This window comes from Motacilla alba, chromosome 6, assembly GCF_015832195.1.
Source record: "Motacilla alba alba isolate MOTALB_02 chromosome 6, Motacilla_alba_V1.0_pri, whole genome shotgun sequence".
Classification (NCBI taxonomy): domain Eukaryota; kingdom Metazoa; phylum Chordata; class Aves; order Passeriformes; family Motacillidae; genus Motacilla; species Motacilla alba.
In genome coordinates this window covers 15,568,183-15,591,640 of record NC_052021.1, presented here as the reverse complement: position 1 = coordinate 15,591,640, position 23,458 = coordinate 15,568,183, and the positions used below count along the sequence as shown (strand labels likewise).

At 39.8% G+C, this 23,458-nt stretch overlaps 1 protein-coding gene across 6 annotated transcripts in view; it reads right to left on the bottom strand.

Moving 5' to 3' along the window:
* Nucleotides 1–23,458, bottom strand: part of NDST2 (N-deacetylase and N-sulfotransferase 2) — a 127,456-nt gene that overhangs the window by 74,107 nt on the left and 29,891 nt on the right. Inside the window, exon 1 of one of the 6 annotated variants that reach the window (XM_038139998.1) lies at nt 14,131–14,249. The exons of 4 other annotated variants lie outside the window; for them this stretch is intronic. The gene's annotated coding sequence lies outside the window, so the exon portion shown is untranslated. Of the gene's footprint in view, nt 1–11,633; nt 11,821–14,130; nt 14,250–23,458 lie in introns of those variants that run through there. One more of the 6 variants, XM_038139997.1, reaches the window with a different exon arrangement.

Sequence of the window (23,458 nt, the reverse complement as noted above, 5' to 3'; positions counted from 1 at the left end):
GTATCTATGGGAGAGGGATAGGAGAAGGAACACATGGTTTCACAGAGCACATGAACACAGGCATGAAGTGGATGTGGGCTCTAAATGATTACAAGAGCACATGCAAAGGGCTATGATGGCAGTCACTAATGACCCAGTCCTTCCATCTGCAGAGCTTAGAAAGAGCCGTGACTTTCGAAACAATCATATTATCAGCACTGAAACCACAGTTAAGTTAGACTCATTACTTCCACTGTCACTTCATAATTACACTGTCTCTGCCAAGAGTCACAGTCTTCCCATCCTACTCCTTCCACTCTCCACCTGTGCGAACCAAAATCTCAGTAGAGAACAAGAGGGCCAGGCTTTTTCACGTATCTAATTCTCAAGGCAACAGTCACCTTGAGAGGAGAAAAAAAGGGAAAGTGTGCTGTTGCTGTGGAAACAGCATGAGAGCACAGAAATACTCCTATCAGATCAACTCCCTCTTGGAGGACCAGGCACACCACTGAACAGTTACTGGAACTTCCCCCAGCATGTGTGAAGGGTTAGGACAGGGAACCCAGTCAGGCTGGATGTTTCCACCATCACCCAGATTTCAGATCTAGAATAGCTTTTCAAATGTGAGTTCCTTGCTATTCTTGGTGAAAACAACTACCACTGTCTGAAGACCCTAAACTGAGAAGTGGATAAATTGCACAGCCTTCTTAAATTCTTGAGAGATGTACTAATACAGAATACAAGATATGGTGTTTAACAGAGAACTGCAGAAATGCCTGGGCCTGATCCAAAGGTTTACAGGCTGAATTCAAAAGGAATGCTGATGAATGGTAGAGAAGAAAATAAACCTACACCCCAGCAGAATTGTTCTGTTCCTTGTTCCCTAAGAAATGAAAGAGAATAAATAGAATGTGATCGTGCCATTATAGATTACATGATAATTAACACTCAAAAATGTCTAAACTAAGACGATGTGCGTGAACGCAATATCAGACTAATCTGAGTGACTGGAATTTAAAACCCCTCATGTATAAACCTATAGTTTTATTCCTCTCTCCATTCACTTTGAGGTCCCTTAACTGAACTACTACATGAACAGCGAGACTGCAAATGCAGTCAGAGAGAGCAATGTTATTAAAAACAGCGTTAATGAGAACACCATAGACACAAAAGCCCTCTAGGTTTTCAAGAAGTGAGAAATGGCCAGGTGTCAGTATCCAAACTCCTGCTATTACCAAAGATTAGTGAAACCAGCAATCAGAAGCAATTTGATAGTCTAAACCACTGATTTTGTGAGGACATTTTAAACACCAGACAAAGAGAACAGGGAATTGGAACAGGTTATAAATTTGTTTATAAACACCACAATGCTACCAGACATTAATCCCCACAATTGCATCTTCTACCTTCCCTTCTCATCCCTGAAAAACATCTCATATTAAAAGAAACTAGACTGGCAAGCTAGAATAATGATTTATTTCACAAGGGTGTTGTAAAGCTTAATTCATGTTTGTAAAGCCCTTTGTATTGTGCCTTTCATCTACTGTGGGAACCTCACAGTATTATCAATAAGGTCTTTCCTACAGTAGAAGGGCTTTGCTAAAATAGCTATACTAGCAAATCTGTCTAGTCAAGATGTGTTTTACACAGGCAAAAAAGATATTTTGACAGAACAGCTAATACCAGTTCCCTGAAAAAACCATGCTAAACTAGCAGAAGCACACTTTTGGTGGTATATAACTGAATCTAGCACAAAACACTGTACATCAACTAAGGGTGATTTCTGCACAATCTTAACAAAACAGTTACGCTGAAATATCCTGAGGGAAACATAATTTGGAGATTGCAAATGAAGGGTGTGCATTTACTGCTTTCACTCTACCAAGCATCTGTGCCCATTTATTCGTGTGAACAAGCTAGAAGCAAAGTCCTCTGTACGGATCCCGTTAGCAGCAAATGCATACGACTTTACTGTTTTATCCAAAATAATTGAAGGAATAAAGACAAAGCCGCAGTCAGATATATTCTGCCAAACAGAAAAGAACAGACTGTTAACAGCACTAGAATGAATGCCTAGAAACTACTTACCCAACTGCAAAGAACAAAGACTGTGGTACAAGAAACAAATTCATGTGCTAGTCCTTTTGAACTGTGCTGTTATTGTTATTTTCCATTCAAAGTCCCAGTTTTCTCACTCAAGTTTAAAACAACACTAAATATCCAACAGTTATTTGTTTCCTAACAAAGGTGGAGAGGCACCATTATGCCAGGTTCCCAAATGACTACTTGCCATTTTTCTAGACATGCTTGGCTGTATTCTGAGTTGCTTAGGGTGGCAGCCTGAAGCTACCAGCAGTAGTGCATCTGCATTTTGCCTTTCAACATTTCCTCTTCTTGCTAGAAGCCTGTAGCAGTTCTTACCATCTAAGGACTTGCTTACACAGGGAAAGGCAACTCATTTGTTTCACATCTCTGGAAGGCTCTTCTCTGGTAGATACCTGTATTTATTTTAGAAAGGTGTCACTCCATATCCATGTGCAGTAGCATACAATTTTCCAACATCCAACAGACCAAATAATGCAGCACTAAAGTGTAAGACTTTGGCAGAGTTATATTTCAAAACTCTGGTGAGTTACAAATTGGCTAAACATTATTCCACAAACAAATCTGGATCAGACATGTTTGAATCTGGAATGGAGATCAAAATCCAGACAGAAATTGCCATATTTGACAATATTTATTTTGCATATGAAGGATGGTTCCATAACCAAAATTTAAGCAGGTGTATTCAGCTGCTTTTCACTGAAAAATAAAGCTAACACTACTTTAAAGCAAAACTAACAATCTTCTGCTATTGAGACAAATCAGAAAAGACTAACTACTGTAAATTAATCACTAACCCATTATTTACTGACATAGCACCATAGAATACACAACCCACATACCAGCACTACCTGATGTGTTGTTTTATTCCACCTAGGATTCATTTATGTGACTTCCAAAATGATAAACATATTAATAAGCAGCAATTTATAATGCCGCATGTTCTTTCAGTCACCGATGCAGCTGCCTATACAGCATAAGAACAACACTGGCCTAAAAAGACAGACTTGGCAATTCTGGACTAGGGTTAAAAAGATCAAGGTTCAATCTTTTTGCAGAGTTGCTACGTTACACACAAAAGCTACAGCACCAAAAGGCTGAGACCACTTGCTTCCTAAGATGCACTTTCTTGTCATGAGAGTATTAAAAAAAAAGTTGGATCATGTTTTTTTTTCCACTGTCATACATTTTGCATGGAAGCAGCTGATCCTAATCAGTGAGAGTTTGATATTAACACCTCACATGACATAAAATTTTTTGTCACAGACTTGTTTCAAAGACATATGACATTTGGCTTTAAGACAAATGTCTAAAAAGACATTTTCCTCATCAGCTCTGTGCCATAGGCCAGACAGCACTCAATTTGCTGTACCTACAGCAAAACAACCATGCAGCCTTACATGCTTTAGAAGGCTCGCATGAAGATGAAGAAGAGAGTATAGACGGCCATTAGACAGTAATTACACTTCCAGCTGGAAAAGTTCATTCTTGCCTTTGGGATACTCAGCAGGGAAATTTAAGGTTAGCCATCTTTCAGGACAAGGCCATCTTGCCCCTCTGTTTCTTTCCATCCAGCTCACTTCTCTGTTTTAGCTCTTTCCCATCCTTTCTTAACTGTCAGCTCTCTTGAGCCTTTGATCACACTTGACTGATCCCTGCATTTCTTCCCAGGAGAAGTCAGGGGGAACTGGTAGTTTTCAGCATGTACCTTTCCTGTATGCCTTGGGTCCTGCCTACACAGCTGCTCCCTTGCTGTGTACATCCTGGCAGCGAAGTTTCCTGAAGCACTGGAAGCTGAAGCCTAGGAGCAAGTACATAGAGGCTGAGGCCAGGCTTCACACTGACAGGTCAGCTACTCTGAAACATCCCTCTACCACTGACAAAGATATTCCACATTTATAATTCTCAAGTTCAAGTACACTTCAAGGCCAGCTTCATTTCTCATAAGCAAAAATGGAAGAAAAGAAATACACCCAGGCTAGAGCTTTTTCCCTCCTAGTTTTCTGGAGTTTATAAGTGCTGCAAAGTTTCTGCAGGGATAGAAATGAAATCTGAAGGGTAGAAACAACAGTTACTCAGCATGATCAGCTGTTCTTTCCTACACTTATGCATGAAGCCACAACCACAAAAGAAATGCAGTTAAATGATGAGGAGCTCACTTCTATTGAGACAGCTAAAGCACCCTGAACTGTATGGGAAGACTGAGGGTATACATCTTCATCAAGCCCAAGGTGTTGCTTTTGACCTTTAATGCCCTTCATGATTTGTGTCCTGAACCACTAAGAATGGGAAAAAGTCTAGGACAGGCTAAAGATTTAGCCAGCAAAGAGCATGCATATCTCAGTGACGAACTTCCTATTTCTAATAGAATGGCTTTCAGAGCATGCTGGGGCCTCTGTACTCAAACTTTATGGGGAATGGCCGGAAGAATAACTACAGAGGGAAAAAAGATTTAATTTTTTGATATGTAGATTTTGTAGCTCTTGAATAATCCATATAGAAGTAGTTTTGAATTAGATATAACAGTTCCGAAAGATATTTATTGTAAAGAAATACACAAGTTGGATGACAACAGGCAGAACTGAAGACATACTAATTTTGCACAAAGGGCTGAAGTACAATCAAAAGCCAGAAGTTCTAGCACAGTAAGTATGAATCAAAAAGTCAACCACAAATACATAATGAAATGCTTTCTTTATTCTTTTGCAGTAAAGAAAGCAAAGAAAAAGCAGAACTCAGGGTAGTCAGTCAGCCTGCCTAGGAATCCATTTGTGCACGCTATTTCTTTGAATGCAGAACACAGCCTTCAAATGTAGCTGAACTTATTTCATAATTCACATCATCCTTTAACTATAAAGGAGCATAACAATCTCTGCTTATGCACAAACAATCTATGACAAACTCAGCCCCAACTGACAAAAACACTAAGACATAACAATGAGAAAATTAATTGCCTTTTGGTGCCCGAGAAACAGCACACAATTTCCTACTTGTCCTCATTTTATTGTCTCTACTTTAGTGTAACAAACTTGGGTGCTGTTCTAGTGCTTCCTTTACAAAGGAATAGTCACTTCTCAGCTGAAAAGGAGTCTGAAAAATGTTATTGTAAGATTGAACGTGCAAGACTAAAATGCCTGTTCTTCCTCCACCAAAATGTTAACACTTTCCACATGACTTTTCCAAAAGATTTTACTTATAAATTCTTTCATAAGAGATTTTTCTTTAAATAGCTGTAAAACAAACAGTTGAAAAACAAAATGGCATGATGTGTGTTACACATCTCCCTGCTTTCCAGAGAATGTCAGAGCCAGTGTCTCATACAGAAGAGTATCTCTAAACAAGCAAACCCATGATACCAAAATCTGAAAATGATCTAATAATAGCTGATCCTAACTTAATTTTAGAATCCTAAGATTTGGAAACATTAATTAAAAAAAAACAAAAACAAACCAACAACACAATCCTGGATAAATTTAATATAATAACCTGAATGGTTCTACTGTCTCTTTCGTCATGTTAAAGTTTGCTTTGTTGCTGTTTTCATATTTCCTTTTAAAATAGCCTCCTGCAGCTCTGAGCTAAAAATCTTCCTGGACTTTCTATGTGACAGCTGCAGTATCTTAGCCATCTGTTTAATTTATATTTGCTAATGCAGCTCCTGCTGTTTTCAACTGACAGGTTTTTTCTCTCTTATTACCCCCACACGGGAAATCATTGCACTTGCCAAACTTTCTCTGTAGTCTCAGATGTCAAATCAGGTCTGGTGACAAAAGGTGATGAATGAGGCTTCTATACACCTCCCTTTTATGTTTTTTGGGTTTGTTTTTGCTGTTATTGTTGGGAAAGCTTCTTAATTATGGAAATTGTAAGGGGTTTTTGTTGTTTCTTTAAAGAATAATTATAAACAAAAAGGAAGCAGTACAGAAACAAAGAGAGAACGTCAAGGGAAATCATATTCCCTTACTCTCAACATGGTAATGTTGTAGAAAGGTTGAGGCTGGGGGATCTCCAAGATACTCTCTAAAGCAGATTATCCATTCCATATTCAGTCACTAAAGCCCTGATTCAATCTATTCAGTAATCTATGGTCACCTACAAAGCTCAGGGTTTGTCTGAGAATTGACTTTCCCTCACTTGCAACCAACATGCCTCCTAACTTTTCTGGAGTGCTCTGGATCTCAGAAGTATTCAGAAGTCAAAGGAAAGTGATGGAGCCCCATGGTTCAGCACGTTGCAATGCCAGTACTTACTGCCACCCAGTAAAACCTCCTGCAGCAAGGTGCAGTGCCCACATTCCCTGTGCTATTCAGAGACACTGGATAAAAGGACCAACTGACTCCTGAAACAGCTGTCAGCCTTACAGAGCAAGCACAGATGTTACTGTCCCTGCAATTTCCCTGGGGCATGGTAACAAGAAGATTAAAGAGTCCTTCACTGCTGAAAAGTAACATCAGGTTTAACACAAAACTTTGCAGTTTAACACAGATACCCTCGTCCTGTGTAAAACTGCATCAGCTGAGTCCCAGTGAGCTCTGCAATACCTGTGTGAGGTGATGCAACACTCCTCTGCTACAAGGAGCACATTTCAGGGGCCAGCCCTAGCCCAGAAACAGGTAGTCACACTAAACACAAAGAAATCAAGCCCAGAAAGTGTGACCACTCTTCCTTTCTACATTCCCCCTTTCAAATCAACTTTATGAACTGGAGAGACACACGGAAACGTGAAATGAGCACTTGCCAAAGGGCTGGAAGATGTGTGCTTTCTGGTGCCAGAGAGAGAGCCCTGCAGAGCAGCTGAGAAAGAGTTAGCAGGGATACATGTTTGAGGGAATACTTGGGAAACAAGAAGTCAATCTCTTATTACCACTGTTCCCAAAAGGTGATGATAAGAAAATAAATACAGTGTTCTGAAACAGTAGAGTTTGCTCCAGCTCCCAACATCAAAGCCACCCATTGGACTGAACTGGTGACAGCTCCCTGTCTTGTGCAGAATCATCCCACTGAGCTCTGGAGGATAAAATCACTTGAAGCAAAATGAATGTCTCTGCTTTTGAAAGTACAGCAAGCTAGTGCCAAAAATAACTACAGGTGCACTCTGGAGAAGGTTACTGCTTCATCTTCATATCCCCTGAGTATCATCATACTCGGGTACTCCTTGAATAATCGTACTACAAAAATTTGATCTTTGAAGAACATACTGGACAAAACAGAAAAGCTAAAAAGAAAAACCCTTAGACCTAATATACTAATAGCTACAGCATACATGAGGACGTTACATACTTTCCTACCCAGGAGATTCTGCACAAGAGACAGACAAGTAAACTCTTAATTTGCAATCTGTATCACAGTATTTTGATCTGAAAATATATATGCATGTATATGGATATGCTGATGTGTGTAAATGCTAATGTATTTCACTACAGTACTATTGTAAGGTAGATAGGCTAGATACTCAGCACAAATTCTAACACTTTTATAGCTCAGTGCCAATACCAACAGGGAAAAAAGTAATTTCTAAGAGTATACAGGCCTGAATACCTAAAGAGTCACTACTCAGCTTGATTACTTGTACTTTATGACATTTCAAAAGCAACACAAAAAAGTGTAAAGATTAAATTTTAACTAAACACTTTATTCTTTCCTTAGTCAGACACCACTTGACAGAGTCTTCCACAGAGCACTAGCATACTAACTTGGCTTTCCACTGTCCAAGAATAGTGGGGGATGGAAATAGCCAGATAACTCGAACACACAAACCCCGCTGCAAAGAGGCCAGAGCCCTGGGCCCTTGCACATGTTTTGCAGCACTCCAGGTTCTGGGACAATTCAGCTGAGGTACAAAGGCAGCCCCATAAGAAACCCCTCTGACCAATCTCTCAAAGCAGAAGGGATCACAGTACATACATGGTACTCTTTCACCAGTTCTCCCTCCTGAAACTTCTGCTATCATCACCTCCACAGCTCTAAGTCTTGCAGAGCCAGAGCTTTAGTCTAAATCTGTGGGTTGTGGAAGTCAGATGGCTCCTGAATGCTCCTCCAGCACCTTCAAAGCCAGCTTCCCAGCATCCCAACTTTCAGAAGCACAGAGACATCAGCAGTAGCTCCGAGCAAAGTTGGCGAGGGCTCAGCAGGTGAACTAGCTCAGGGTCTGAGCCACACATAAACCTAGGTACTGCTTCCACGTCTGAGCCCAGGATTTCAGTATGGATAACTTGTTACCTGAATAATGTATCTGTGCAGAAAGAAAGCAAATTTCTGCGTCTACAAATTAATTCTAAGGTCAAAAATTAACCTATCTTGATGACAAAGGTTATTTGCAACATTTCCCATAAAGTGTTTAAAATCCTGTCCTCTAAAGCTTAGCCTGAGTATATTTCTCTTCACTTGCCAGCATCCTCAGGCATTCCCCAAGACCCACTTCTGCGAAGAGTACATAAAGATTATACCCTCAAGGAAGTCCGACTTAATTCTCTAGGCTGTCCCATACATGCAAGCAGTGTGCTAGGTTAAGCATGACTGTCCATACACAGACAGCATTTCAAAGCCAAACCACTACAGACGTTAATACTCACTACCCTGAACTGTAACTCTGAGCTCTAACAAGGACATCAGAGCCTTTCCCAGAAATGTTAATGCTAGTTTACTTTAAGTAGAGATGCAATAGCCTTCAACAAACTCCAACAAATTTTAAAGTTTCACCTTCCAGAAAAATGAGTTTTGTTGCTTATCTGCACTTTAGGTGTCTAGATTTAAAATGAAAAGGCAAGTACAGCTGCTCACAGCTGATAAGGCCTCATGCTTCTGGCATTTATTTATATCCATGATCCAGACTAACAAACCCATGTACTTTAAACAACTGAAGCAACCCTTGGATAAAATACGTAAACAGAAAGATGAAACTAGAAGCAACCTCCTTTACTGTATAAATCCACTTATTCACCATAAACCAAGAAAAAACCACTTTTGGATGAAGGTAATAAAAGATCCATACTGTCTGAGAAGATCAACTGCCAAGGTAGAGTGTCTCAACAACAATTTCCAAGTTAGGGCACAAGAGCAACTCCTGATGACATCTTGTTGGTTCTCATCTGAACATGGGGCCAGCAACCCTGCCAATGCAGTTAATGTTTTCTGGCTGAGGTCACTAGTTTCTGGTTTGTGTACAGACAGTTTCTGCTGCTCAGTGTTGCACAGGAACAGAGGCATCACAGGATGTCACAGGGCAGCACAGGTTTAGTGTTTGTGATTAAACCTCAAGCAATGCCTGATTTGTGGGTTGGCAAAACACAGATGGAAACTCAAGTCTGAGATTCCATGAAATAGGAAGAGGTATTCAGTCCTATGGGGCAAAGCCTAAGAGAGCAAATAATGAGAGAAGACAGAAGAGGATGGAACAGAAGTGTGCTTCCACCCATGGCTGCGTCAGCTTGGCCCAGGGTTACCAGGCTCCTGCAGATGATATCCAGCCCAACAGAGTCTGAAAACTCACTCACAACTCAGTCCACACAGTTATTACACTACATCAAGGTACTGCTTATATACTGCAGCTTGTCTGGACTCATCTGCAACATAATACTGGGTTAGGCTGTACTCAGTTATCCAAAAGTGGAGGGTTAAGAGCTTCAGGGTACAGCTCTGCAAGGAGCATAAAGCAATTTTAGTGGCTTCCAGCAAAAGAGGTAGACCCACATCCCCAGCTATTCATAGCACACTCATCCAAAAAACTAATCCACCAAAGATTTATTATCAATCAGACTTATGAGCTAATCAAATGCACCCTACAACTCCCTGATTGCAGGAGCTGAAGACAGGAATGTTGTAACTGTGGCAGATGAGAGCAACACTGAGCTTTCTGGGAGAAGCACAGTCCGAGATGACCTCTCACAAAGCATTATCTTTATTATACAGACTGAAGGGGAAGGCAGGAGATAAAAATGCTGGCTAAAGAATGCCCTAGTCCATTAGACAATCATTTTTCATGTGTGTGTTTTGTCCTGTATCTCAAGAATCACTATAAAACTGAAACACTGGTTACTTCCATATAAACTTCTAAACTCTAAACTGGCAACAAACTTTGAACATGTTCTAGAGTCAAAACCCTGAACAAGACTCAAACACAAACAGCATTTTCAAGAGCTCTCCCTAGCATGCCCTCCTGTTTCTTCTATAGTATCTCCCTGCCATTAAAAATGTTAACTTTCATTTAAAACAGCAGCCAACACTCATTTCTGACATCCCTTCCCCTGCTTCTTTCCTACCATTTTGCCCTACTGATAGGATAACACTCCAGTATCACAGCCAGGGAAGAGCACTGCAGAGCCAGCCCAAGATAACCAGACTGGCTGGAGAGGGATGTAGTGGAGTCAAGCGCTACAGCTCTGGAACAAGACTAAAGGAGAGGATTTCACAGGGACAAATCTGAAAGAGCCAGCAACTGGCTGTGAGGCACACGCTACACAAATCCACTGAAATACAAGGGGCATCTCTCATGTTGCACTCAAATTTGACTCCATCTCACAACAGTTTGCTGTTCTTGGTCTTCACAGTAAACTGACATCAACACTTAATCAGAAATGCAAGGCTAGAGAAAATAATATTTACATTACAGAGATCAATCCCACTTCTTGTCATGCCTGCTTTATTTTGTTTTGCAGTTTTTCATTTGAATTTTGTGTTCCAAATTTGGGTTGTGGCCAAGACAACAGGAACTTGAATTGCTATGCGTAATAAAAAGTAAATAAAATAAATTAAAAATTTTTATCTCTGAGAAGCAAACGCTCTTAGATATCGTTAGATAATGCCAGCACCAACACTACGTGCCTGATGCTTAGGCACAAAAAAATCAAAATCTGTCTCAGACACTGAGCATGTTAGTTTTAAGTATGAAGTATGCCATATGCAACAAGTGACTTGGACATGGGATTACAGGCAAAAGCAAATGCGTCAGTACCTGAAACTGTCACTTTTTTCCCAGTCAAAACCTCACAACTATTCAGTAATTATTCAAATGTCCCCTTCCTTGATGAGCACTAATACTGCACATCTGAATCTTTCAGCTAGCAGCCCCATGGTTTGTGAAGCAGCCCCTCGGCCAGGGTGAGGAAAAATGATAGCGTGTTGTACTGACCTAGCACCAAAACACATTTCATCCACCTGGAAACAGTTCTTTTACAACCAGTGCTCCAGTACACTAGAAAATAGTTTAGATACCTGATGATTTAGATTTTAATGTTCTTACTGTGGATATAGCCATCAAAATTCCCACTGCCTCTCATTCCTCACACACTTAATATGCTGATTTAATTATATGCCTGTAATTCAGTTTACATTTTACAGGAGGCAAAAGGTAAGGAGATTCCAGTAAATGACACTTGAGATAACAGAATGAGTTACTGGAGAGCACAATGTTCATTCTTTGCATATGTACCAGCCTATTATAAAGGGCTTAAAAATTCACTCAAACAGAACATTCACTCAAACAGAACAGAAGCCTTGGCAAAAGCTAAACTAAAACTAATTTTCCAGATTTTAAGGTTATAAAGGTAACTTACAAGGTACAAACCAGTGAAGACCTGTCTTTGTAAATCCATGGATAGATAGCTTCAGTCTGCTGCTTGATCAGGTTTTTCTCCCCAGCTGCCCTGAACAAAGCTTTGCCCATACTCACTGACTGGGGCACCAGGCAGCAGGGACAGGAATGGAGCTGAAGCAAATGAGGTCAGTTCCATGCTGCACTGCCTGGGAAAGCAATGGAGGGAAACTCAGGCACTGATCACTAAGGAAAAAGTGAAATAAAACATCTAGCATGCAGAAAGAGGTTTAGAGATGGATTGTTCTACAGCTGCCCACATTTAAATAGTAAGGACAAGATAAAAATATTACAAGCTCTGGCTACCATCAAGATAAAAAAGGAAGACAGGAAAAAGGAATCAAACAACTCTGAATCTAAAAAGAGTGGGACATGAGAATTTTTCCAAGAATAATTTAACAAAAGACCAGATGGAATGAAGCAGTGATACGTCCTAATTACAAGTTTATTAAGTCAGTCAAATTCTCCTCAGAGAAAACATAAAAATCAAAAGACCCCAATCAAGTAAAGGTCAATCTTTGTGATGGGAAAAGGAGGAATTTCAGAAGGCAAAGTGAATTTAAATACATCCATGTTGAAAACTGGAAGATCTTTTTTCAGAGATTGAATCCTGTCAGTTATACTCAGAAAAATTTTTGACAATCTCTAAAATTATTAGCATAACAATCCGCACAGAGTGTGAGAGAGATTTGGGATTTTTTTTCATGCAAACCCATAAGCTGCTAGGAGTATATTTTTTTCATAAAGAAGATAATACTGAATCAAAAAACTCCAGCAGGTTAACAGAATAAATGGAAATACACATGTAAGCTTTGATGCTGATGCTGTTGCTGCTCACTGAAAATCACTGCGTTAAAACAGATGCTCACTCTTTCCCCATCCCTTTCAAACGGTAACATGAAGCTGAGTTCCTGTCAGGAAGCTAATCCCAAACTACATTTTCTGTCCCAATGGACATCCCCTTTTTTCCTCTCCGTAACACTTTACCTCAACTCCACCCAACATGTGTGATGTATTTATGGCAGGAAAAAAGCTGCTTCAGTGGTGTATTTTTGAAAATCTATTTTTTTCTGCAGTAGCCCAGCCAACCAGGAAATCAAAGCCCTGCACATAATCATAAATTATCTTGTATGACTGAAGGTCACAGGCAGTCAAATCTTCTGTGTGCACATCCCTCTAGGAAATCCCAGTCTCCGGGAACAAAAATACTACTACAATCTCTAGAATAAACTACTTGAGGCACAGGATGGTATATTCATATGTATTTCAAATACATGTATTTGTTCTGAATGCACTGACATACACACATGCCTTTCTGATGCAGAACTTAAAAATTCCCTTCTAACACACCAGTGGCCAAACAGCTAACATACCAGCATTTTGGAAATGGCTTGCACAACAGGAAAAGCAACTGCATATCCAGCAGGGAGACAACAATCCAACAACAAACAGGACATAAAGCGTCAAATGGAAAGTGAACTCTTGAGGAGCTACGACAGATGCAAAAGCTGTTGGTGGTAGTGTGGAGAGATGTACTGGTTAGCAACTTTAGGAATACATAGAAGGCGAGCAAATATTTATCAGTGCAAGGTGCTGAAAAGATGTACTGAAAGTTCACAGTCACTTATCAAACACAGCTGTTCAAAATCACCCAGGACAAATTTTCAGATATGATCTCAAAAACATTGAAATGCCACCCATTAAGGTATACCACCAGCATTAATTCTTATGCTGGCACAGTCCTGACACAGCAGGTTTTAGCAGAAAAGTCACAGAAATATCTTCTCTCAACAATGATATGTTTGGGAAATGCTTCTACCTGGAAGCAATGTCAAAATTTAAAGTAATAACATTTATTTCCAGATGCAAATTCCACACATCTAATAAACAATGCCAGGTATACGCTTCTCCCAAGCCATCACTACTAAGTGGTCATCAGTCAAAACAACCCCTTCTTTAAAAAGGACAGGCTTAAGCATTTCAGCATAGGCTAAACATTTTTCTGATACCCTCTAAAACTATAGCTATCTTGTATGAAAAGTAATAAATAACAACAAAGCTAATGTTTTCGGTATAATTTTACAGAGCTATAATTTTAATTTTTCTGCTTTGCAGCTCCATTTCTTGCACGTCAACAGTACCCTCAAACTCACATTTCAGCCCCGGGCCTGTCAATAGCCACAATTCCACATATTTGTTATTAAAAGGTACCTTATTCGGAATCTGTTTTGACACTGCACTGCTGATGCCACATGTACGCAGTCAGTTCATACAGGGACTGCCGGAATCCCACTAAACACAGAGACCCCTGCTAACATCAGCATCACAGCCAGGAAACCACCCAAGTCAGACTGCAGCAAAGAAATTCCACTTCTGATGTGACATGGACACAGATAAAAAAGTATTTATGAGAGGAACAAATTATGCCAGAGCATGTATTGTATTCATTCGTTCCTTACCTTTGCCTTTACACTGCAGAGGTTACCTCACCCCTTGAAACAGAGTCATAAGCAGCAACAGGTTTCACATATGAATTCTTTCTTCCCTAGGTGCTCTGGGGAAGCAAGAACATTCACTCAAGTGAGCATTCATGCCTCAGCTTGAGGACAAGGCTCTGCACTGAGGCCCCTAAGACCTTCTCACGGCTGCTGATTTCATCCATGAACTGAAAGAGCATCTCAGCAGGACACTGCCAGCCTCCTTTTCAGCTCCCACTCTCTGACTGCCAGTCTCTGGCAAGTGAAATGTCAAGAAACAGGCAGGGGCGGTGTTTGGAGAAGGAGGGATAAGAGATTCTCACCATCCATCAACCTCAAAACCTATTCAGCCGACAACTTGAATGGAACAGGCATTTCATTCTCCATGGTAACAAGAGATGGAAGGAGGTTGGGAAAAAAAAAGGAGAGAGTACGGATCCGGGAAAATCCGACATTGAAGATGCAGGGAAACTTGCAAACTTTGCAATTTCTCTCTGCTGTCCAAGTTGCACACAGAAGAGAGAAAAGCCCTTTCCTTGCCTGCACAGTCTGAGACGAGCCGACCCGTGGCCATGATGAGGTGTCTTTTCTGCAAGCAGCGTTATTGATGTAGGGGGAGGAAATCCCTTATCCTGCACCAATCCTACCCAGAGGAAAGACAAATGCCTTCTGAACACTGGAAATTTGGGAAAAATGTGGATTATTGCCCCCCAGAAAAAAGAACTGTCTGAAAGGGAAAGATACAGTCATTCCCTGTACAGTACTTCTTGTCTACAGATCAAAGCCACTGATGCCAATTCAGTCTGTGTGCCAGCGCTGACCACAAACCGGAGCAGAGGATTAACATCACTCTTTATGTCTGCTTTGCATCTTACACGGAAGAAAATGTTTGTTACTTCTGTTATGCCAAACAACTTAGATGCACATACAAAAACAAGGAATTTATTTATTCTTTTCCAAGGCACACAAAAACATGTGAAGCATGGAAGCAGACAAACTTAAAATTCGGGCAGCACCTTTGCCAGCCTCAAGGGATCTCATGGTAAGTCAGTTCCTATTAACATTTCAGGCCTGGCCATCTTCTGAACTTTTTTTCCAGCTATTTTACATTCATAACTTGAGCTGTCACAGCCAGAATGTGCACAACAGGGAAATTACATTTGGATTCATGCACGTTTGTGTTCCAAGCTGGCCCCATGCAGCTACTGAAAAGAGTCTCTGGCTGAAGTACTTATGCAAGATAACCCAACAAAGGACTGAAAAGCTCTGCAAATCCTGGCTGCTGCCATCTTATTTTTTCTCAGTTTTGTACACCGATTCTTTCCTGAAGAACACATTTAAACCTCTCTCCCCCATCCAAACTCACCACCTCTCAATTTGGAGTTTGTTCTCACTTTTATATTGCATATGGGACATGCTGTTGGTGTGATACTTTTTTTATAACTTATATTATTATCTATACAGAGAGCTTTTTGTTAAAGGTGACCTGCAGAGTTGTTTTGAGTTCTTTCAGTAGTCCTTATGTATGAACAAATATGTTTCAGATCATAGTTTTTTAAAAACTATGAATTTTTCTTCATTGTACTCATTTGAATTTTGGATAGGCAACTTTCAATTTCTTACGTAGATCTTTACCATTCATGACATTGCAACCCATAAGGCATGTTAATACACAATGCTTCCCACTAATTTCAGCCTTTATTCTCACTAATAATTTCAAAGCCACATGAATACATTCTTGCTTTTGAAAATCACTTTTCTACTCTAAAAAAAATTGTTTTATTTTCTCCTTTGTCTTCCATGACTGACCAAAACAGAACCTCAGCAGGAACAATCCTACAGTCACTTGCTACTTTTCTCCAACTTATCTGCCTGAGACAGTCTCTTCCTTAGGCAAAGGAGGGCACATTTACCTTTCAAAATGTACTTCAGGTCTGTGGCTTAGAGCTATTTTCCTTTTTTTCCTGAAGACTTTAGCAAGAAAATGAGAAATGAGACTGGTCCATTCTCTCTTTCCCAGCAAAAGCCAATAAAAGTGGGAATGACACACACCTCAGATGGAAGATGTCAGCCTCCTACAACTCTATATAAGCAAATAAATGCTTTTAAATGCACTTGCATGATCAGATGAATTCAGTTCTTTTCAGCTAGTTTTGAAGATACTTCAGAATTCCAAGGAGATATTTCCAGCCCATTTAAAATATATTCTACCGACATCTATTAAGATGAGGGTATTTAATGTAGAAAGTTTTTCGTATTCTTTTCATAGAACAATCTCAGAGTACTTTGCTACTTTGCTTTGTTACAGGAGCACAAAAAGGAAAGAATGTATTTTTGCCAACTGCCATAAAAGCAGAATCATCATCCCTGCACTTGCTGTTCACTGCATTTCACCTTGATCCTCTTGAAGGTTTGAAAGCATTGTTGTTTATCTGGAGCTCAGGGAAAGGGATTTTCTTTCTCTCTGAAGTTGATTCTAATGTACTTCAAAGAGTTGCCATCTATTAACATTATCCACTTGTCTTCCAATGATTCAAAAACTATACCCTTAGAAATGAAGAGCTTTCCCAAATCTGTTCTAGCAGCACGCTTTAGGCAAGAAAGAAGACACTGACAATGTTACCAATATTCAGAAATGTGACAAAAACCAGTCCAAGAGCATGGAGTCGTACCAACCACAGTGCCCACTGTGTGTTCCCTTTCAGCCACCAGATGGGAAATGCTGATGTGTCTCACCAAGGGCATACACAGAGATACATATTTTGGAGACAAATCTACTATGAATTGGCTAAAACTAGTATCTCAAAAGGCACCCTACCAAGAGGTCCTGAAGTGAAGGGTGAAGCATGCCCACACAGAATCAAGGCCTTATCCAGCTTCCAAAACAGAAGAATAAACAGTACAGTACAGCCAAGATTCAAAGGACTGTCACCATGTGTGCCTGCCAGGCAATAATAAAAGCTGAAATGCATCAATGGCTTCAGGCTGGCTGAGAACAAAACTGACTTGAGTTCTAATCAAGTTTGGTGGTCTCCACACAGCTCCTGCATTACAGAAGTTACCATCTCTACTGACAGCAATTTTACAGAGAAGTGAAGCAGAGGGATCCAGCGGTGAACTTCACTGGGACAGCACTGGCAGCGGCACATTATAGCATCCTGAACTGCACCTGCCCAGGTAACAAATGGTTTCTGGGAATAAAAACGGCTAAAAAATATGATTGGGAAGCACACAAAAATCATCAAGATCTCAAAAAATTCTGAGAACAGCACTTGAGAAAGCCAAAGCATCTTGATTTAAATTGACACCCGTGGCTGAAATATCTCTGAACTATTCTCAATACAAGTGATTTCAAGGCAGGAATGAGTATGGACAGAGTACACACGGCTGACCTGACAACTCAGTGTGTGTGTGCCATCAGTAAAAGAACATACTGTGCCACTGGATTACTGAATTAGCAGGCATTTCCCACAGCAGACACACACCCCAAAACAGAAGAGGTGGATTTAATGCGTGCAATTTTATCAAAACATATTTCTCTAATAAGTAAAATTATACTAACCCAGTTTCCTATTTTCAAATTAAATTAAAATCAAAGAGAAGACTTTAATAAAAAGCTCCTCAAAAGAATCAGCATTAATCACCACAGAGGTGAAGACTGGAATTTAAACCTACTTAAGGTTATTTTTTTTTAATTAGTCAGTGTTTTAAAAACTTTTCATAAAATAGGAACTCTCCACTACTTTAGAAACAAAAAGAATAAATGCAAAATCCTTTGGATCACAAGAGTTTCATGTTTCATAAGAGACAAAGAGCAAATGACTGCAAGATTCCTAACAATTTGTTTGGCAAATGCCATCTAAACCAGCACACAAAGTCACCTCAATCTGTTATCCAAGAACTTGCAACAGCAGTAAATGTCAACGACACATGGCAAGGTAAAAACTATCAGCCAGGGAAGGAACAGCTTTTAGGAGAGCATTAGAAGCTTGTATGTTTTGAATCCTAAAATTTTGTATCGGCAGGAAAGGTTTTCAGTGTTTCACATGCAAACATTTTCATGCAAATAAATACATTTTCCTCTAAACTAAAGAGTTTAAAAGGGCACAATTAGCAGTTTTCAATGAGTATAAATCAGACAGCTGCCTGTAATTGGAACCAGGAGCAAAAGACGTATAAGAGATGATTTCTTCCTTGCAGATGTTTTCCCAAGATCTAAGGGAAAGTTCTACTTCAAGAAATTAATATAATACTATCTAAATCTACACAGTCTATGGGCTTTAATAGGTACATTTACATGTGAATAGTTAGTTTTGGTGGGGTTTTTTTTTGTTCCCAATTTCCTTTTGGATGTCATCTATTTCATATAAGATTAAAACAGCTACAAAGATGCAGCAAGCCAAATTGAGCTCACTGTGATACCTCTGCAAATAAAGCTATCTTTTAACAAGCAGCAGAGGGGTCAACACCAATGAATCAGTACTAACTGCTATCACTAGCAGTGCAAGAAAGAAAAACACTACCCCTTCATTCCAATGGGGACCAGAAGAAGCTGCGAATTTAAACCTGGAAGTTTGAAGAAACGAAATATGAAGAAACTGAATATGTTTCACATGACAGAGGCATGTCTAAATGTCTACTTCTGTCTACATTTCATAATGGTACTGAAATACAAGTGATGTCCAACATACGCTTGGGACACAGGACACTACTTAAGACAAAGCACTAAGCAATGCCTTAAAACTCCATTCGTGAAAATAATACAAAAACAATGGGTTGGGGATTTTTTTGGGTGGGGAGGAGTGGCATAGAGATAACATAGAGATAACACCAACTAACCAATCTTTTTTTCCACTAAGTCAGCATTTCAACAACTCATGTATCTATAAATGAACCAGTCTCTTACAAAAAAATATTTACATTTGTAGCATTCTGCAAATAAGAGGACATTTTTTAGAACAGATGACACCGTTTTCTTCAGCCTTTCTGCAACAACTAACTGCTCCCATGATTTCTAAACCACTTCCCTGTTTTACACAGTGATCTCAGTTGTAAAAAAGAGGGAAACTTCCCCTTCCTTCAGGAGAAAATGGAAATGGAAAACCAGAATCAAACACTTTTCAAGAAGCTGATCAGAACACTGCAGATAAATATAAAGAAGAACCATAAATTACATATTTTTATGCACACCACTCCCAAGACACCAAAATGACAGGAGAACCAGCTAAGGTACTAATGCAGATGTGACCTAAGAGGCCTCAGGCACAGATAACCAACCAACCTGTGCAACTTAAAAAGCAACACAAACTCCCAGCTGCCAGCTTCTCTTCCCCAGTGTAATAAGATGTAACACATATTCAGTTTACAGTATGATGCCACATTTTTGCTGGAAGGCATAGGAGATATGAATTTAACAATGTGTTAAATTGGAGCGTAGCACCGGTGCCTTACTACCAGCCTGCTTGATTTCCCCAGGGCTGGAGAACGTGTTTGCCACCTGGAGATGGGCAGCACAGCCCGACTTACCCTTTCTAAGCTCCTTCTGGAACTACTGGGCACAAGGTCCCCAGCCTGACCACAGATCCTGGGCACTGCGGTAGGGTGGGCAGGAGAAGCATGCTTTGAATCACAGAATCATTTAATTGGAAAAGACCTTTAAGATGCAGTCCAGCCATCAAGCTGGCACGGCCAGGTACACCTAAATCAAACCAAGTGGTAGACCTGGCAGTCCCTAAGTGCCATGTCTACACATATTTTAAATGCCTCCAGGTATGGTGATTCAACCAGAATGCTAAACATAGATTCAGAGAAAAAAAACTTAGCCCCTGAATGAAAATACTTGACATCATTTATAAGCATCTCTTACATTATCTCCTCTCCCTTGTCTGTGCTGATATAAGAACAGCAGGCATACATTGTATGTCAGGCAACTGCTTCAATTGACCGCACCACAGGAAGAAGCATAGACACCAACGACAAAAGGGAATGTTAGGGAAGCTTGTGTCTCCTACAAAATGCTTTGAAAAAAACCCTCTTTGCTGTAGCATGGACTCTAAACAAATATGCCTACATTCTCTCAAGGTATCTTACTTTCAAATGCAAATAATATGATGTGTAATGAAAGGGAATAAAGCCTTGTTCCCAGAATATAAAATAAAACAACTAACTGAATTTACCAAAGGACAAAAGAAGGTTGAAGCTCTCACTAATGGCTTTGTGTCTGATTTTTAATACTAAAAGCTTCCTGTGCTTAGTTTATGAATTTGGAAGGGAGAAATTTTGTAACAAAAGTATGTAACACATTTTCTCACAGGCATATTGACTTCTACCTTTCCTGTGAAGATAATATGCACATTTCAATTTTCTGTATTTCAAGATTTTATCATCTTTTGGAGCAGCAAGAAAGGAGACGTTGCTGAAAACATCTCATATTACCTAGATTAACCTTGTGCTCACTACTTCCCCACAGAAATAAATGCCAAAATAGCAAGCCAAATCTTTCCTCTCTGACCTCCAAGTAAGTACTACTGCTTGAAAAAAAATATCCTGTTACTACTTGAAAAAAATCTACTGTATTCTCACCCCCTCAAACCATTCCTCTGTAAAACAGTTCATCTTAAAAATGCAGTGCTGTCACCTCCCTTTTTCAGGTTTTTGCCATTGCTGTCACTATGGAAACAATCAGATCATCAGATATGTCAGTAAGCACAATTTATAAAATACAAAAGCACCAAAGGTAGATATTCTACATAAAACCCAATCAAGACAAAATTAGCCTGTTAGCAAGGAAACATTGGCTTTAAAGAACTTTCAATTTCATATGATTTCCTAGAGCAATGCTGCAATGAGCTACGGCCAAGGAAAGAGCTGCCAGTGCAGAATCATGCATGAAGCCACACAGCCAAAGGCTGCAACAAACCGCCAGGACAAAGGGCTGAAATCAACCCTTTCCCATCCTCTTAAAACACCAAAATCCTACAGTAAAGCGAAGTCATATATCCCCAAAACATGACACCAACATAAGAAATAAGGCAAGACAAATAGATTCTCAGTCTGTTTCTCTGAGACTTAGAAACAAATTAAGGAAGACCCTCTCAGTTTGTTTTGCCTGTATCTCAATAGCGCATTCAGTCATATTCCCCTCTGTTCATCACATCTGTTCACATCTGCATCAGAAGCAAAGGTGAAGCCAATTACCCACAGCTTCCCAACCAACCAAAGATTTAAACCAGTTCTTAGAGAAACATCATTTATAGAGCTTGGTTGGGCAGCTATTCTGTTGAGTTGTAGTTTCAGCAGTGCAAAAGCAGAGTGCTTATTAATGCTGCAAGGTGGGGTTCATCCAAACCCGTACGTGCAGAAGATGCAGTTTTCCCCTGCTCCCAAAGCTCAGGACATATTTCACTTCGACGTGTTGACTCAATTATAGCACTCGGGAGCCTCAAGAGAACAAACACAGCTTTTTGAGACACCTCCCTCTCTACCACACACACACATTCTCCCTGTGCTTATTTAGAAGCTCACTGCCTTTCATCATCACACTATTCTCTCACATGTTACACCGATGCACCTACCTGCTTCGCACTGCTGCTTTTCCTCACCTCTGCTGTCTTGGAAAATAAGCAATTACCATACTTCAAATTCAGCTACTGAAGTTACAACGCAGGCAACAAAAGCAAGAGGGACCTCTTTTTATGACAAGATAAAATATTTCAGCTCAAGAAAAAAGAGCAAGAAAACAGGTCAAACACAAGAGTCATAGAGCACTAGGAGAAGAGAGAGCAGACATGAAGCTGTAAACTGTTTTTAAAACATTGTGGAACCAAAAGAATAAATGTGTACTTTTCTTAATAATGACATGGCAAACAGTAAGCTCCAGGTGCCATTTCAGGTGGGAAGACAATCTGCCAACTAGTCAGTGCTGCACAGCTGACCCGAGACTGCTCACTGCCTTTAGGACTTGGCTGCAGGACTCCCGCACATTTTCTGCCTTTGATGCCACATGCACATACAGCAAAGTCCCTTACACTCGGAGCCCTCCAAGTGGCTCAATAAAAGAAACAGTCTACAGTATTCTTGTCTTAAAAGCTCTGGTTTTGACTGGCTATCTTGATGACAGATGGAAATTTATCCGATTATTCACTTTTTGACACAGGGTGAGCCACATAGGACAGCAGTTCAAGTACTCTGAAATGGAGATAGTCCCTTCCTCACTTGAAACACATGCTTTTGATTCCTAATTTCCAAAACGTAAGATTACATGCTTTGTCTAAGATTTCCTCTATTAGACTGCAGAAGTCAGATGGAATGAATTCAGACAGCAGCTGCAAGGAGAGAATGACTGAAGGATTTGGAATTCTGAACTATCAAGAGGGCAAGGAAGAACAGAAGTTATAAATTACATAACTGAGTGAAAAGGTAGAATAGAGGACAAAGTAAGATAAATTTAATAAGCCTTTTGTGGGAAATCCCCTTCCACAAAAAGCTTCTAGAAACAGAGTAAATTTTGATGCAGTTTCCCTGCAGTTAATTATATTAGTTCACAAAAATCAGGAAACTGTAAGATAGTACAGAGGACAATTCAGAGCTGGAGTTTATGTTGCTCAAATATTTGACAATTGTGCAAGTTTATATCTGTTTTCTATCTGGCTCTTTTTTTCTTCTTTTCCCTCAATTGTGCATGCCTGAAGGGTTCCAAATACCCTGTGCTGAAGTATTCAATACTTCTAAAAAGTCAGAATAATATTTATCTGGTACTGCGGCATTCTCATTTGTGCATGTAGCTCTCTGCCCCTGCTGCTCTTGTATCCTTTCCTAGGCTTTAAAGTGACTAGAAAACACTGCATGTTGAAGTCTGGGTAACAAACAGCATCTACTCAATATTTTCATTTCTAAGACCATAGGTTACTCCAATCAGTCTGATATTAATTATAACATGTCCTCTAGCAAAGACTGCCCTTAGGACTCTGAACAACCACGAAAGTCAGTGCCACAACACCAACACGAAAAAATCCAAGTGATAAACATAAAGAATTTTGCATGTACTGTATGACTTCTGCAGAATTGAATAGGTCACTGAAATCAGTAGGGGAGATCATTACAAAATTCCCTGTCATATACAGGAGCTTTTACTCTTCAGGCATTTAGAAAGAAAGCTAAAAACACAACAAACTCAGGTAAACTTCTTTTCTAAATAACAAGTCTACACCATGATTTAAGGAACTTGTTGGTACTATCAGTATGAGTTTACTCCATACTGACTTCCTAGCTGTAAAACATTCATTTTACCTTTTCTCAATGCATTCATGCA